The sequence below is a fragment of the Aphis gossypii genome, chromosome 3, assembly GCF_020184175.1.
Source record: "Aphis gossypii isolate Hap1 chromosome 3, ASM2018417v2, whole genome shotgun sequence".
NCBI classification, from domain to species: Eukaryota; Metazoa; Arthropoda; class Insecta; order Hemiptera; family Aphididae; genus Aphis; species Aphis gossypii.
This window is the reverse complement of record NC_065532.1, coordinates 43,486,707-43,505,013: the sequence shown is the minus strand read 5'-3', so window position 1 is coordinate 43,505,013 and position 18,307 is coordinate 43,486,707. Positions and strand designations below refer to the sequence as shown.

General features: G+C 27.4%; 1 protein-coding gene across 4 annotated transcripts in view; it reads right to left on the bottom strand.

The window, feature by feature from the left end:
• Positions 1-18,307, bottom strand: part of LOC114121273 (potassium voltage-gated channel protein Shaw-like) — a 181,581-nt gene that overhangs the window by 72,281 nt on the left and 90,993 nt on the right. The window contains exon 1 of one of the 4 annotated variants that reach the window (XM_050203673.1): positions 14,875-15,172. The exons of 2 other annotated variants lie outside the window; for them this stretch is intronic. The gene's annotated coding sequence lies outside the window, so the exon portion shown is untranslated. Of the gene's footprint in view, positions 1-11,948; positions 12,086-14,874; positions 15,173-18,307 lie in introns of those variants that run through there. One more of the 4 variants, XM_050203674.1, reaches the window with a different exon arrangement.

The window sequence follows — 18,307 nt, the reverse complement described above, 5'->3', positions numbered from 1 at the left end:
GAAATATTATTATTATCTTCATATTTGGTCCTTATTCAGTACTTAAAATTAAAAGTACATAATCTATTTTTTATTATTGATAATGCAAAAAGTTTAAAATACAAATGTGATGCGAGTTATACAATATGTTAAAATATACAGTTAAATTTATTTGTGATTTAAATTATTATATTACCTATATAAATATTATAACCTCAAGACAGTGATGATAATTAAAACGAATTAATAAAGTGACATAAATTAATTATTTTGTCAACCTAAGTAGAAACTGTTCTTATTCAGGTAATATTAATTTACTTTAGAAGTTTCTGAGCTATATTAAAATCATGTTGACTTATGAAACTGTACCAGATATTCGTTAATAAATATGATAAAACAAATAATATGATATATTTAATAAAATCCCATATAATAAATTATAAAAATTGTAGTAGTCAAGGCTGGGCATTAACGAATTAAAATTTAAAATTAAGTTAAAACGTTAAGTTAATTAACTCGTTAATTTTTTTGAAATTAACTTTTAACTTAATAAGTTACTTTTTTTAAAAGACCAACGTGTTAACTTCAAGTTAATTTTATTTAAAAATATTTAAATTAAGTTAATTTTAGTCCAAATAATAATGCAAACTTTTGAATACTATTTTTAGAGAAGTAGGTTTTTTGATAGCTAGTTAATACTTTGAAGTATCATTTTAAATTTCCCCAGTAATTTTCTCGTGAATAAAGAAAAACTATCTAATAAATATTGTTATGTGTCTGGAATTTTTTATTTTAAAATTAGAAAATTTTTAATTTAAATTATAAGTTAAGTTACTTTTTTTAAAGTTACCGTTTAACTTAACAAGTTAAAATATGAGTAACTTTTAACTTAACTTTATTATTTTAAAATAATTTAACTTAACGAGTTAAAAAGAAATCGTTAACTTGCCCAGCCTTGGTAGTAGTTACTAGTATATGATGCTATGATGTATACCTATATTTAATTTATACAAAATAGTTGTTACTTAATAATTTATCAAAACGCACGTGACATAACCACAATTTCTTTATTATTATTGTTTTTTTAACATTTCAATGTTTTTTTAAAGGTAATATTATTAATAATCTATATACTGACAATTGCAGTCCTCTTGTGTTATAGTATAATACTTGCCATCTGCTATGTATATTAATATTATAGAGATAGGTAAGATAGGTACACGTACGTGCTATCGTATAGCTACCTAACCAATATAACACATTACTTTTCTCTAAATTATGAATAATGTAATCATGACTATCATTTTATAACTATAACATATTTATTGTATATCTTCTGTATCTGACACACATATTTTAATTGAATATGTATTCATATTAGCGTGTAATGTTTTTTACGCTGATAAGTTTATTGAAAATGAACTAGACTCGCGTTCAGAATACTTAATGAATCAATTCAATGTGCCAGTACACAAAAAAATAAACCTTATACTTTTAAAAACAGAAATTTGATTAGTTCAAGGTTTAAAAAAACGATAACTTGAACGTGATCCAATCTTATTCAAATACTGCAATCATAAAAAAATAACTCAAATAAATCTTTACAATATTCTTTAAATATATATATAGATTTGTACATATTTTTAGGAATGTAGGAATGTGTGTAGTGATAATGTTAATGATTAAAATAAAAAATATGAATAAAAAAAAATAGACAGGATACATACACCATAAGAGCAGTGTATGATGATTGATGAAAATATGCAAATACAATTAAGTTATTACACATTTCCTTTCAACTCGTTTCAAGTCGTAAAATTATTATGAAATTAAAAATTTTACTGATAAACAAATAATTACTAAAAAACACATGTTAAATTTCCATATATTCGTGTTATAAAATAGGGTTTCTAAATAAAATTTAAATTCTAACTGAATTTACCAATCAACTTGTCAGATACACGCGCTGATTTAAAACCACGTAGATACTAACTCCAAAAGTCGATGTAGTTTATGGAATCTAAATCTCGCTATCAATATCGTTCGTAAATAATACTGTTAATATAATATAAACGATTATACAATACGTGTTTAGGTACTCAAAAAAATTTAATAGAACACTTGTACTACTGCTTGCTTATTCGAATGGAATGAAAAATCTAATTCACTGGAATCATTGAAATAATATTAATATAATAATTAATAACTCATAAACAACGGTGAACTTTTTTTTTTTTTTTTGTAGAATCACCGTGCGTATAACTTTAAAATAAATATGCTGCGTCTTTCGGGTTGAGAGTTTATTTTTTTGGAACAAAAATGCGTTAAAAAATAACTTCGTCGTTAAAAACACTGTATATCGGAGACTATAATACGATCTTATTGTTATTCGTAAATGAATTCGATAAAGAATATCAGTCCTGAAAAATTCAACGATCAAGTAAATAGTATATGAGATGTAGGTATATAAAACGTATAGAATATGCATATGACGAGTGACAACTGCGTCGCATAATATAATATTATGTGCATACGTGCGTATACGTAACATCATTATCATTGAGGTGTGATACAGAGTCAATTAATTTGCAATTCAAGTCGCGCGTTTAGTACGTGAACACGTGTTCCATATGAATCGTGCGTGTGACTACGAGATAAACCTTTGAACAGTATTCCGTCGTGTATATTATAATTGAGTGTGCGGGAAAAATATCGGAATCACCATAAATATCAGATTCGATAGCTTTTGCAGCTAGCCTACAGCCGACAAAGTTTTATCAAAACTTCCAAATGTCGTTTTTTTTTTTTTCTTTAGTTTTAGTTTTTCCGATACGGGATACCCAGGGGTTCGCTTACCTGCTATAATATATAATAGTATTGTGCGTAGAAAAACGCTCTCGAGATTCTTGAAACTTTATCACCGATTCCATTTACAAGAGTAAAATATAATTTTTGTCCCTGGACCATTGTGCCAAGACTGACAAGAGACGATCGTCATTGTTGCATTTTAAGTAAGTACTCAAAACTGAATGCCAATACTGATTTCAAATTGAGTATAACAATATCATTATGCTTAAAGATAAAACAAAAGTTGCATTTTACAATACACAAAATAATCATGCGGTTGATCTCAAACAGGTTAACAGGAATATAAATATTATTATTATTTTTTTTTTAATCAATTTAACCAGTATACATTTGCTTTATTTATTTTCGATTATAGTAGAACTTCGATTATCTGCATTATTCTACAATATTTTAGAAAAAAAAAATGTATTTTGTTAAAAATTAGAAATTTAAATGAATTGTATTAACTACGTACTTGTAACAATACATACACATTTATTTTATCATATTATACTTAAAATTTATACATGCAGTATAATATATTAATATTATTTTTAATTATAATATGAAACATTTAATTGTATAGTCATTGTATATTTTAAATCATTGTTCATTTACCCGCACAAATGTATTATCTACATCCCTCTCGGATACAATTAGTGAAGATAATCAACGCTCCAATGTATCTATACAAGTTCGTAGTTTAGATTTATCAAGATTTAGTTGAGTGTTAATCAGTGCGAGTTAGTTAAGTCCAGTATTTTTTTGTTATAGATCAATTTGAAATAAAATCAAATACATACATTCAAATAGCAATACTACTGACTTTATATACAAAATTAAGAAATTTAGAATATTATAACAATACTAATAAATGTGATAATTATGTATTTAGTTTTAAGATTTATACAACGGGGAACAATTTTACTTTAATTGATTCACTAAATTTTCTAGATTTTATAAAAAATGCAATGAAAATTTCCATTTCCACTTTTCAAACCATCAAAGTTCTATCATTTTCTATTTTTTTGTCGACACTATTCCGGGGAACTGGCCACTGGGAGTTTTAAAATACGACTAAATGGTACTGTTTGAACGAATAAATTCACATCCGACACATTCACATTACGGAGTTCTTTCAATAGATTATATTATTATATTATTAGTAATATTATGATATTGTGTAGGTTAGTGTGCTATTATGCCACTGCGTTTTACAGTCAGCGAAGAGACTGAAAAACATAATATTTGAGTTTGTGATTAAAGTATGTATTTTAAAGAATTCTATACATACAAAGCAGAGTGCTTGTACACCATTTTTCGGTTATGAATAATGTATTAAAAATTAGATGATATTACCTTCTACATAATCACGGGTTAGTATATTTACAATACCTACTCCAACTCGAAATAAAGTGGTTGACCGAATGTATATTTTACCTTATACACCGCGTAATGTACTCTACGAAACTAAAAAAAAAAAATAGTTCCTGTAATCATATTATGTAGTAGGTATATTATTTTATGTATGTATTTGTTACAATCCAATTTAAAGGTTTTAAAATATCGTCCAAATTTAGTGTTCCTTTTATACTTTATTTCAGTTTACTCGGTTTCAGATCAAAGAACTAATAAATTGAAGCAACCATAGGGCTTAAGATTTTGAAGAACAAAAACTTAAAAATTATTCACCTGAAATAATCTTATTTTGCCCTTATTCTTGATTCCGTTCATTATTAAAGTATTGTATCGGAATCATCGGAGACGTAAAAAACTGTCTATGCAGTACAACTATTCGGTAGTTTGAGCTTATGGGATCAACTATCGGATTAAGAGGGTTTGACCAAAAAAATAGAAATAATGTACCTATATTATTAATGCGAAAATGTTTGTAATATTTTAATTTATTTTTTGTAAATAAAACAGTGTATTTGACGATAAACTAAGAAAAAAAGAGAGTGACAAGAGTATTAAGTGCATTTAGATATATCTTATCGGATATATATTGTGCGTTTCCAAACCATATAGTTCACGAACCTATTTAGTAAGTCCGTTTCCTTTTCAAAGAAATAATACAAATAAAAATAAAATACATATTGGGTATGTTTTTCATTATTAAAATCAAATTTACAAAATATGAAACTTTTCGTTTAAGAGAAATATGAAGGGGAAAAAGTGTCGGATTAGTTGAGTTGTCAGGCTGAATGTTGTAAGGCTGTTGGACTATCGAAGTCTTACTGTATATTATATATATGTTAAACGGATCGACTGTTATGCTAAAAGCCACAAAATATTACGTATATAATCTAAAATACAATGCTTACGTCTTGCTTCCATATGTCTACAACAGTTATATTTTATTGGAAAAAAAAAATAAAAATAACGAAGTCGAATAAAACGTTGAATATTTAATTTATGAGCTTGTAACGATATCTCATTTAATGATATTTCGTATCAACAAACTATTGTTCAATGTTTATGCATATTTGTTACGTTGAACTCGCTGTTTTTTTTTTTTTACGAACAAATTGTATCGTTTGACGGGTGCGGAGAAGGAGACTGAAAATAAACACATCCGCAATAATCATTTGTAATATTACAGTGACTTGCGGTATCGTGTTTTAGTATATTATTGAATGTTTGAACACAAAAAAAAAAGCCAAAATATATTATTATAAAGCGTACATAGGAAATGTCACGATTTGATACCTATATTTATTTTGAAATATAATATTATTATGTTTATACGCATATATAGTAAAATTGAATTTAATCAAGAAATAAAATCGTTTAATATGATCATATTATTTTGTATATAGGTACGTTTTCTATTTATTTTTCATGCCTATATTGTATAAACGGGAGATGCATACATTATGATAAAATCAATATAATAAAAAAAACATTATGTACATTGTGTATAATGTTTACATACACGACTTCTCAAAATCTACAGTTGGGATATAGGATTAAATATAATATATTATTTTATTTACCGTCATGAAGTATACCTACATGACATTATAATATTTACATAAAATATACATAACACGTGCAATTCGCGTATATATTTGTATATTAATTATATTAAATGGTTATTCGACAAGAGAATAAAAGAATCCATGTCGAATTGCATAACTATAATGGAGAAAATCGTACGTATTAAATTTAAAAACAAAATATCGATACACGGAATTATTCTGTGTCCGTATACATAAGAATTTTTTTCAAGGAACAGCGATAGTTCCACAGTTTTAGCATATTATTATGCATGTACCATCTATAAAATTATTAGTGATACACATAATATTCGGAGAACCAACACCTTCTCATCCATATCAATCTAGAACGAATAATATATCGAGCACCTTACGGCGAACATTAGCAATCCTTCATCGATACCGACTGTGTAACTACCAGTGAAACTATGAGGTTTAAATTTCGTAAAGCCAAACCTCACGAAGCAAGAACCAAAAACAATGTAATAAATATCAGTTGATTACTAAAAAGTTTAACAGACATAAAGTCTTGATTGTAAATACATTTTATTTACATAGTTAGAATGTTTTTGTTCTGAATAAAATTTACGGTTTTTGAAAACAAAATTTGATGAAGTATGCATATACTTAGACTTATAAGACGATTAAGGTTTTAAAGATAAAAATAAAACGATGGTGTTATTATTTATAGAATTCTTTATTTTGATGATAAATTTAAAAAAAAATCAATTCTCTTATGGTTTTTGTTTGGTTTACCCAATGAGTATAAAATAGTAATTTTTGATTATTACTATTATAATTGGTTTTATCAAGTACCTATATAATATGACATTATAATGGTTTTTTTTTTATTATTATTTCTGATCCCAATATAATGTGCATTATTATTGTTAAGCATACCGAATGATTTATCATAGAATTCAAATTTAACACATATATTATAGCGACCTACTCAGTGACAAATAACACTCAAAACATAATATATAACAGAGCCACTTCACAGGGGTATTTTTTTCATTTCATTGATGTAAATTGTATTTTATGACCACTATTTATGCAACCATTACTCTCTCTCCGGCAATTGAATTTAAAACCCCGTCTTGATATCATTATAATCTTTTCATCGTCCGGAGGCAATTAAAATGGTTCATTTTTATGTATTTCTGCTGTAAACGTAATTTTCTACTATACATTAACTATATTCCGGAAACATTTTCATAATACGTAATTTAGGTCAATAAAATTCGTTTACAGTAGTATAAAAACATGTAGGTCGTTTGGAAATATTATACATTTTGGTCGTTTGAAAATTTTAGCAACTATATTTAATTAGTAATCATATGTAGGTACGTTCTGTGCATAATTCAAACAAGGGAAAACAAACCTTTTGAAAACTATAAATTTGCTTTTGTAAAGTTTTTACAAACTTTTCGTTCCGTCTAGCATAATGGATAACAGGTACTTACATAATTTTGACCGTGTGATAACAAATTACAAAATTATATTGCATATAATTTACATACATATATATAATTTAAAAGTTGCTAGTACATCAGTATGAAAATAATACTTTCACTGAAAACTAATCATTAATGTATACACATTTCAATTGCATTATATAATTATAAAAACCTCAAAAAAAAAAAAATAAATAAAAAATGTTATACCTTCTCTTATAATGATGCTATTTTTATCCAAATATTGGTTAAAAACTTCAACAGAGCAGAATTAAATCGGGCCTTTAATCAATTCAAACACGTGTACATTCATATACAATATAATAGTCTATGTATAGACATTTTAGTATCGGCATTATCCAGTTTACGTGATGTAATAAACTAATAGCACGTTGTTGTTTCGTTTGATTTTCGTTGTGATACAATATTCTAATTTAATACTGTTAAACAATTTCTAGTGAAAACGATTCACTGTATTTTACCAAAGGCAATATTAATTATCTGAATTAAACAATCATTGCATGGGAAATTTTGATCCGTTTTGTGCTTTTGATACCAACAGAGGTCATATTTATAATATACAAATATACGTACAATCGGATATAACAGAAAAACTGAATGTATCAGTAGTTTAGAAAAACGTATAGAGACAATTAACTCATTGAGGTATAAATTTAGATGGAAATAAGCTTAAAACCAGTATTTCTATCATTGTATAAAAAAATACCATACGATTTAAAATCAGCGTTCTTTATGAGACACTACTTTTCATTTAATTTTTTAGCTTAGTCCGCGCATTGTATACACTATACACAGTTTATATTACGAAATATAAATATTTTATTTTAATAACTTAATTGAAAATAAGAATTAAGTATAACAAACATATATAATATATAAAATAAATAATTTTAAGTATTTTTTATTAAAAAAAAAAAATACTGAACATATTATATTAGTTAATGTGAATGATAGAACATATTAATATATATAATAGAACATATAGACACTGTGATAACATTTTTTTTTTTTTTTTAGTACCCACTATAACCGATTTTTATAATAAATATTGAAATTGTGGGAAACTTTATACGAACATGAGGTGCATAATGTATATTAAAATATTTTTATCATCGTGGCAATTGATCGATAAACAAACGTGAAACTCAATAATACCAAGAATGGTGACAAAACTTTGAAACAATTTGAACGCGAATCGAGAAAACCTCAACAAGACTATAGCGAGTTCCATGGTTCTATATATTGTAATACAATTAGTGAAACGTGGCCGACAAGACCTATTTACTATATAGTTCTGTGAACAGAAATTATAACGGTCGTTTCGCCCCGTCGTGGGACGGTCAGCGATTCAATTAGGCGAGCAAATCGTCTATCGCTTCTCGTCGCACTGTGGTGAAAAAAAAGGTTTCGTAATTTAATAAAATTCGTTTTCGTCGTACCCTGATGAATTTATTAAGAACTACGTTTTCCGGTTGATCCGAGTTAAACTGTATAAGTCAATTTATCATTTTGCTCCGCCTCACCATTCGGATGATAATAATTGATTTTTAGTTGTAACTAAATCAAAACAATTTAATATTGTCTTATTGACTAACGCAGTTTATCAAAAAAAAAAAAAAAAACACATTTTTGTATTAAAAAATTTTTTAGATCGTTCGGGAATGCACACTTGTGCACAATTTGCATAATATATAATTAATATGTGCATATTCTATATGTAGACTGTAAGCGTAGCCAACTTTCATGCAGTCCAAACTGTATGCTAATTCGCTCGTATGTGTGCATATAATATGTGTTACTATACTTCGGCCCACGAGAGAAGTTAACCGTTTCCCGACCAAAACGAGTCCTATTTCACACATCTCTCACCTATTTGACGTATTGTAATATGTCACCGACTGTCACGTATGGTTAAGGAAACGATGCCAATGCTGTCAATCTACATGTGCGAAACGATTTACTCCTCTCGTGGAAAGGAATATAGCAAGGCAAATTATATTTAAATATTATATATTGTATTATTATTATAAAAATAATTACAACATAGTTATATTATGTATACCCGTTAATCATTTTAAATTAAATGTTTAATGATTAAACAATAATTTTTGAAAAAAATCTGTCAACAGAATTAAATTGGAATAAGTAGGTAAAATAATATGATTAAAAATAAAAATATATCATACTGAAATTTGAGAAGATATTGTTCAACCAGAGTAGATATTACATAAAATTGAAATAAGTTATTGTAAAAGTATTAATACTTTTTGGAAAATCGAGTAGTATTATTTTTATTATATCGATACTGGAAAGTTATATGTAATATAATATTATATTGTATGCATTGTATTAGGTAAATTTAGATTTCCATAGACTTCTAAATATAAAATTAATTAATTTTTTTATAGTTACATTCAAACATCCATATAAGTGAGTAGACAGCCCGAAAAATAATAATTAATTGTTACTACTTATTTATTATTTGATTTAAATTAATTGATTTCCAAAAGTCTTAACATTATTTTAAAACCCACACTCTATAGTCTATATAAACCTGATCTATAGAAATAAATATTAAATACTTTGTTAAATGTACAACGTAAAATAGTATGTCAATATCACTCTGCGAAATTTATAAATAGATAGTTTAACAAAAACAACAATTATATTATTATACATAAATAAAGAAAACTGTATAAAGTCAAAAATGTAAAATACCTATACTTAGTATTTAGAAAATTATTTCATGTGTAGTGAATGATAATATTAATTTATTAAGTATCTACAGTTATTCATTTTTGAGGTATATGACAAAAAACCAAAATCGATTTTGTCGAAAATTGGTTTTACATAAAAATTCCACTTTTCTTTAATATTGTTTTATTGGTTTTTGACGGATATTTTGAAAATTACTGAATATTTTACTTTTGACCCTTAAAAGTATCGACTAAATCAAGTTTGCTACCATAAAACACCTTCAACATTAAAACAAAGTATTTTTACTACATCAAAGGGTGATAGAAAAAAAAAAGAAAAATACACATCATTGTAAAATCGATACATTTATCGCTCCACTAGAAATTTAATATTATGTATGATATTTAAAAAAGCCATACTTATAAATGTGATCTCAAGCTTTGTATTAGCATAAATATACGCGTTTATACCTACCTATATATTGCACGTGTACGTGTACACATTAATGTAGTCTGTCAAAATCAAAAAAAAGGGAGACCAATGTGGTCGAATAGTCCGATGGTGAATCGGACTATTTAGGCCGTTTTCCATTAACGGTTAGTCCCACAAGGTAACGGGGCACGGCTGCACGTCGATACATCATTTGAACGGACTCGCGGCGGGGGATGAACGGGTGTGCGCGCGTGTGTATGAGGGGGAGGTGCGGGGGTGTTTTGGGCGAGCTTTGTCAGGCCGGAAGAAGACATGGCGTAGCGGTGGCGATGGTGTTATCAATCACTGGACGACAAGGCAGATCGGATGAGATTTTCGGAAGAAAAAATAGTTTGGCGAGTGAGACGATAACCCATAGCGGTATACATATACATTGCGTGTATGTCCGACTCTCGAAATCTTCTATTCGAAATATGTATGAAGTCCATATACGATATGAAATATATGTATAATATAAGTATATTATGTATGTATGTGACCCGAGACGGTATAATATAAACAGTCGAGCACAGTACATTCCGTATTATTATTTTAAATTTTATCCGATACAGTAGCGTTCGGTAACGAGAAACGGGAGAGTAGTGGATGTTTTGTAATATGTATAACAGTTATAATAAATTGTGTAGAACGCGCCTACGTTAGCCCACCGACGCCTCCTTGACAATTTATTACGTTCCAATATAGTATTGTCATCAACGCATAAAATTTGGATTTATATCTTCTGCGAACGCTATACTACTATTGTTATTTCAAAAAAATATTAGCTTTTTTATTGACATTTTAATGTTAGGAAATGTATATCACTCTTATTTTTTTTCGCAAAGTTTTAAGACTCTTAAAGTTCACAATATTTTTTTTCACGGATAACTTTATTTTGTTTTTTTTTTTTAACACATTTATTATTTTACTTAGCAGTCTGCTGTTACAGTTTGAACAAAACAGTTTTAATTAATATTATAACAAATAGCACAGGAATAAAGGAAAAAAGACCTATGGGTGATGATGATTTGCACCTATTTTAGTATAGGTAGTTATTGAGATAATTTTCTAATAATTAATATTAATATGCGCTATACAGTACAAGCATAATTATTTATAGATTTGTTCATTTTACGTACATTATTTTAATAGGTTAAATAATTTTATATTTTCATAGCAAATTATCTACAGAAAAATTTATTTTAAATATTTTTTATGTTTTCTAAAATGATAATAATATGTAACTTTTATGTATTTCTCACCGGGAAAATTAATGTTTTAATAGTGTATTTAAAATACTTACTATTTTTATATACGATAAAACACAAGTAAATAAAGATTAATAATAGTATATGGTATAAAATAATAATCTACTAATTGAAATCTTAGTTAAAGTAGTAAATCTATTTTTTTTCAATCATATTAATTTATCTTAGGTTTTTTAACAATGTATAATAATAACTACGAATTACTTTACCGTGTTTATTCCTATTCCAAGGTGGATAACGATACAGGTTTTTGCATTTCCGGTGTATACAAATCTTTTGAAATTATTACGTTAGAATATGGATCAGAGTGCACATAAACGACAACGACCTCGGAGCACTGACTGATATTTTAGTGGGTAGACACTTGCGTGTCTGTATTATGAATTGGTGGATGTCTGATTTATTTTTGTACATATTCGTTCACGGTCCGTGGCGATCAAGAGGGTCTCATTCTGGCCTCTTCTCACAATAATAATAAAACATATATTACTATTTTTTTCTCGTAAAATTCAGAAATAGATCTAAAGTAATAAACGGCACAGTTCTAATTGCCTGTAAAACGATTTGTTAACATTTGAATCGGATCCAATTAAACAATTTTTTAATATTTTAGTGCAAAATTATCCTTATATGATTTGGTACAATAAATTAGTTTAAAACCTTTAAACGATATCAACGATTTATTATGACTCTAAAACAGTAAAAATAAAAAATTGTACGCGTTTCGGCCTTTACAGTTTAACCTGTCTCATCGCGCGTACTCATATTCAAGTATTCGAAATAATAATGTCTATAAATGACGTCGATACGAAGTCAACACGTGGTTCGAGGTTTAGTTAGGTACAATACGATGTAGAAAATATACGTACTTTTAGTAAATAATTAAAATCATTACACGATTATAGTTTTTAATGCATTGTGCACTGCGATTCAATATGATAATGCGATTAGGTAAATATTATTTTGTACGCAGTGGAGAAAGATTAAAGCACTATTTAAATACGTAAATATAAATGATAATAATAAACTACTAATATTATACAATTATATTCGTTTTATAGTTGCCCTTAATGAGCTTTACATATTATTAGTTTTGAGCCCCACGCACGCACCTGCGAGCTACAGTAATAGTATACGCAGTGACGGTGACACAGAATTGGCACGGTCAATGGCATATTTGACGGTTTTATTACGCGTGTTTCGTTTAGGTAGATAACTTCTTCTTTCTGAAAATAAGTAACTAATCCTGTTTTTGTTGATTACTGATAACTTTTATACATTTTTTGAACGAGAATATATTATTATTATTATTTTTTATAATTTTCTATTAACTTTAAGTATCGCACGATTTGCAGAAATATGTTTTATAGTTTAAAAAAAGCAAAGACAAATATTATAGAAACAAATAACAAATAAAAACTTCAATATTACATTTTAACGACCCATATATCTAACTGTTCGTTTTTTTTTTATTTTTAACAGAATATAATTTCGTGGTGGCATTTCAGTATATCAATTAACTAAATACCGAGTTAAAAGGTCGTCAAATGTGATACCTTAACTAGTATAAAACTTAAACCACCGGCGCAATTCCACTGCTGTGGCGATACAGTTAAAATAAAAACGGTGTACAAGACAAATCTATGAATATTTGTAATATATATTAATATTTTGTTTGAGATGTTCGTTTGAATTCATAATAATAATAATCGAGAGGGCCATTGTTAACACAAAACAACTAAGGGTATCACTCCGAATAACCAGAAACTGTGAACATAAAACTGTACAACACAAATCGTTTTAATTAAATAAACACGGAGATCATCACATAATTTAATTAGCTTGAATGAAATTATAACTGCTATCCCATTTCGAGTTATTGCACAATATTTAACTATATACATATAGTATTATATATAGAACGGCTTCTGTAATAGACGTTTAAAGTTAATAACAACTACTGTATAGTCAGTATACGGGACGGAATTAAAAACACTCTCGGCAAATAGAATTTCAACTTCTCCCGTTATCCGCAAAACTCTATCGTATGTAAAGTCGTAGAACGATATTGCTTCAAAGTTCAAAGTGATAAATTAATTACAATATTTCATAAACCTTATATACGTTGTATATGGCACGTTATAGTAGTATATATTCTATTTCAATGCGTGAAACCATTTGCAAACCGGGTTTTCTCTCAACAGTGGCATCGCTTATACGTATAATACCAAATACTTAGTAGTGTTAGTAGTACTTATCGTGTTACTTAATCGGCGACATCAATTATTTTTCAAGTTACATGTTATGAAAATTACAAAATAATATTATATACTCGACTTTACGTATGAATACACCAAGTTAACTAGTTATGTCATATGTTTACCGTCCGTTTATTATTGACAATAATGTATATTTTTATGATACATACAATAATAATCGTTCATCGTAATTCAAAATTCAACAGAATAAATTTGAAAATAAAACACTGTTAGACGATGAAAAAAAAATTGAATTTACACTTCATATTTTTTTTGCCTTTTACAGGAGGTACTAGATATGCTCACACAGAATTATTAACCAACCGTGATCACCTGCTTTTTCTTCTTCAATATGTAATGCTGTTTTACAAAATCTGATATCATGTCTATTCTAACAAAAAATCTTACTATCGAATCTACTTATTGTAATATTAAGTATACTTAAAGACCGTATTTTAAAATTGTTGAGATTTAACGTACTACTAAGCATAAGTGATTGATCATTGATTTAATAAGTTCTAGTTAAGTCGATTTTAGTTTATTATACGTATTATTTATGTAACGGTACAAGTAAACGTATAGCATTAGATGTATTTTTAATTTTTATTGAGTATCAGCAATCGAGATTTAAGACATGTACATGAATTTATTTTATTTTAATAGAACAATTTAGCGTTTACTTTTCATTGGTCATAAACACTGCGTAACAATAATATTTTTAGCGAAAAGATTAACTGAAAATAACAAAAAAAAAATTGTAAGTAACTTTTTTCATTCTATTATGAAACTTAGTCAAGACTAACTGACTTATTTCAACTGATTTTTTCCGAAAACCAGCAACACTCAAACATGCGACATCGACATATTATATACATACGTGCGTGGTAGTCTCTGGTCTTGGATCCCGATCCGTGATCTGACTCGCCACAGGACAAAATTGCTGATCGGTGTTTATATTTATTGTAAAACATACATATTATTTAATTTTTTTTTATGACGATTTCATGAAATATTACAAGTAGGTACCTACTATATTATAATTCTACAGTAAAAATTACACGTGTGTAATTTTTCGATACCATAATATACTAATATGAACTACGACGCATAATTAATTATGACCCTATAACGTCATCGCGTGTACGTCCACCACAGTCTTCGCACTACCGTGTCACGTACACAACTGAAGCGATTATACTCTATCTACGTAAAATATGTATGTGTACACATATAATATTATGCATTTAACATTTAACTAACGTGCGCAGTATACCGTACTGGTGATGATTAGATCGATGAATATTTTTAGATGATAACCGTTCGGGACGGTAAAAAAACGAACGCCAAATAGCACATATTATTATCGTTGGTCGTATTATGTGCAGCACTAACGAGAACACTTTATAGACATCACACGCGTCGTACTGTAAAGGTTTTTCGCGGCGTTCGACCGCAGCTGTACGTCGTCAGATTCGGTCAATATTTTCTCGCGTAGGCGTTTAAAATGTAATATTATCATTACAAAAGTGTACACACGCGGACCGCTCGAGTACCGAGCACGCACGTGTCGATGACATGAGTCATAAAGCGAGAAAGATTGCGGGACTCTATGAGATATACATCATAATATATTATGGCACGTCTACGTTTTAATACTAGTAATATATATATATATATATATATATAGTTATTAATAGCACGCGAGGACTTATTTATTTTTTTCTAAGTGCTCTAAAACATTGTTTTTCGAACACACTAACCGACAAAACGTTATTTTCCAAGCTTGTTTACTATATATAAAATAATTAAAAAATATATATACTAATAACTGCGATTTTTGTGAAATTTTGCTTCTGGGTCGATTATTCATATAATAGGTACCTATTTAACATATTAATATATTGCAGAAATCCCGAGTTACATTCAAAAGATAAGACAATGTGATCAATCTTATTATTATGTTATATCGAATACAAACAAATTTATATAACTAAATTACTTTAATTAAGAAACAAAAATATAGAATTTTAAATTACTCTTGGAAAATATTATATCACCGAGCCAATTATACAAACAAATACGTATTTTCTATACATTTTATTGTTAGATATATATATTTTTTTATTTTTTGACGTAATACGTTGATTAGTACTTATCTTAATGGCATCTTATATAATGTCTAGATTATTTAATTCATAACCTAGTTATTAATACAACAAGACGTGTTTTTGGATATTTACTGCGATGTCGGCACGTATCATATATTTTTGTTTTCAATATATTAGACAACCGATGTTATGTTGATATACATTTTCTTTTTCGTTTTCTTTTTCCGTAAACGAATATGGTGTGCTGTAGATGGCCATTTTGAAGGGTCTACTGAGTATTAGTCGTATATGCGTATATGGCTAAGGAGTTTATAACCTGACGATGATGTTAGCGTAGGTGTAATGGTGTACCTATATATATATAACTGTACCCGACACCTGCAGTGGTAGACGTGCATCGACTTTACGAGGCCAATTGTAGGAAGTTTTTCATTCTGACCGTCTCCCAATAAGCCCGTCCGTTATACTCATATATCATACTTTTATGTCCTATGTTAACAAAAAACAATAAAATAGAAACAGACCTTCGCGTGTACCATAATGACCCGTAGGGTGATGAGTTTTCGTTATGACTATCGGGTTTTGATGTCGTCAAAAGATTAAAAAATCAGTATAAAACTGGCATGGTAAAAAATATACATTCACAAAAAGGTATTAATGTAATAAATGTTTTTGACATAATTAAAAAAAAAACTTTTTTCAGATGTCACTTTTAGAAAAAAGGATTAAATAAATTATACAACGTACATAAATTTATTAAATAACATTGAAAAAAAACAAAGACGAATTTAACAGAATATTTTTACTAAATTTTAACAAACATAAATTTGTTGAGTTAATCATAAATGTGTTAACGAAACAAAAAAAATAAATACTTTATTATTGTTTTAAATGTATAATAAAATAAAACTGTTATTTTAATAATAATTTATTTAAATTAAAATTTTGTTCAAAAAAAAAAATATTAAATAACAAATAAGTGACAAGTATGCTACTAATATTTAAATTATACTCTTAATATATATAACTAAGAATCCAATTTTCTTCAAAATCTGAAGAGAGATTTTATCAATTCAACAATAGCTTTATTGAATTAACAATATTTTTGTTCCAAGCACCTGAAAGATTTGCTGACCATAAGTTTCTAACGTGGTTTTAACTTATTTACCGACTTTTCTGTATCGCGTTTGTTCACAGTGCTCGTGTTTTATATTTTAAAAAGATTTACATTAATAACTATGGAAAAATATAACTTAATGTATTTTATTGTGCTACGCACATATTGCATACTATTAGGTAATATATTAATACAATTAAGTGTTTCATCTTTGAGTTAAATGTACCATGATTTCTATATCTTATTTCTTATTATAAAATTTTACACTTTTTAGGAACGTTTAATTCATTCATTGACTTTAGAGGACGATTGTTCAAAATGTTTTCAAAACTATGTAGTCTTTAAAAAAACACATTCTTCTCCAGCATATTAACTTAAGTTAGAAAATAACTACAACTATAACTTATTTAAAACTATATATTCGCATGATGGTCTTTTTATAGATTCTATACTAGTTATAATAATAATTTTGGTAATGATGATGCTAGCAATATTGTATTCAATCATTTCCATTAACATGAAAAAAACAAATCAAACGAGAATACATTTTGCACAAATAATTGTATTGAAGAACTACATTTGAGGGTAGTAGAACATTGTTTAATACTTATTACATAACATTAATAATTTTATAAATAACATACTACAATAATTACTTAATCCCATACCTCCTAAATTTATTTAAAAGTATTAAAAGTATTATATAAAATAAAATACAAAAACCATTTGTTCTATCTAAATTAACCCAATTTATATTAGGTATATATGATCTCTTTATAAGCTTTGTAAAACTAAATATTTGTTAAATAACCGACTTAAAAGCAATGAACTCATAAATCATAAATATAAGAAGCCCAATAATGAAGCAAACTTAATTTCAAAAACCGAACAAACAGTATGAAAGAAATACTTACAAAGAGAGTTTAACGCCTCTTAAATTTTAATTAAAAACATAATTTAAACAAAATACTAACTTAAAACAAACTTAATACAGCAATTAATAAATATAACAAATTTTACTTTACTATTACAGGTAGAATTTGATTTGCAGTGACTTTATAAAGAAGCATCAACTATGTTTAGCG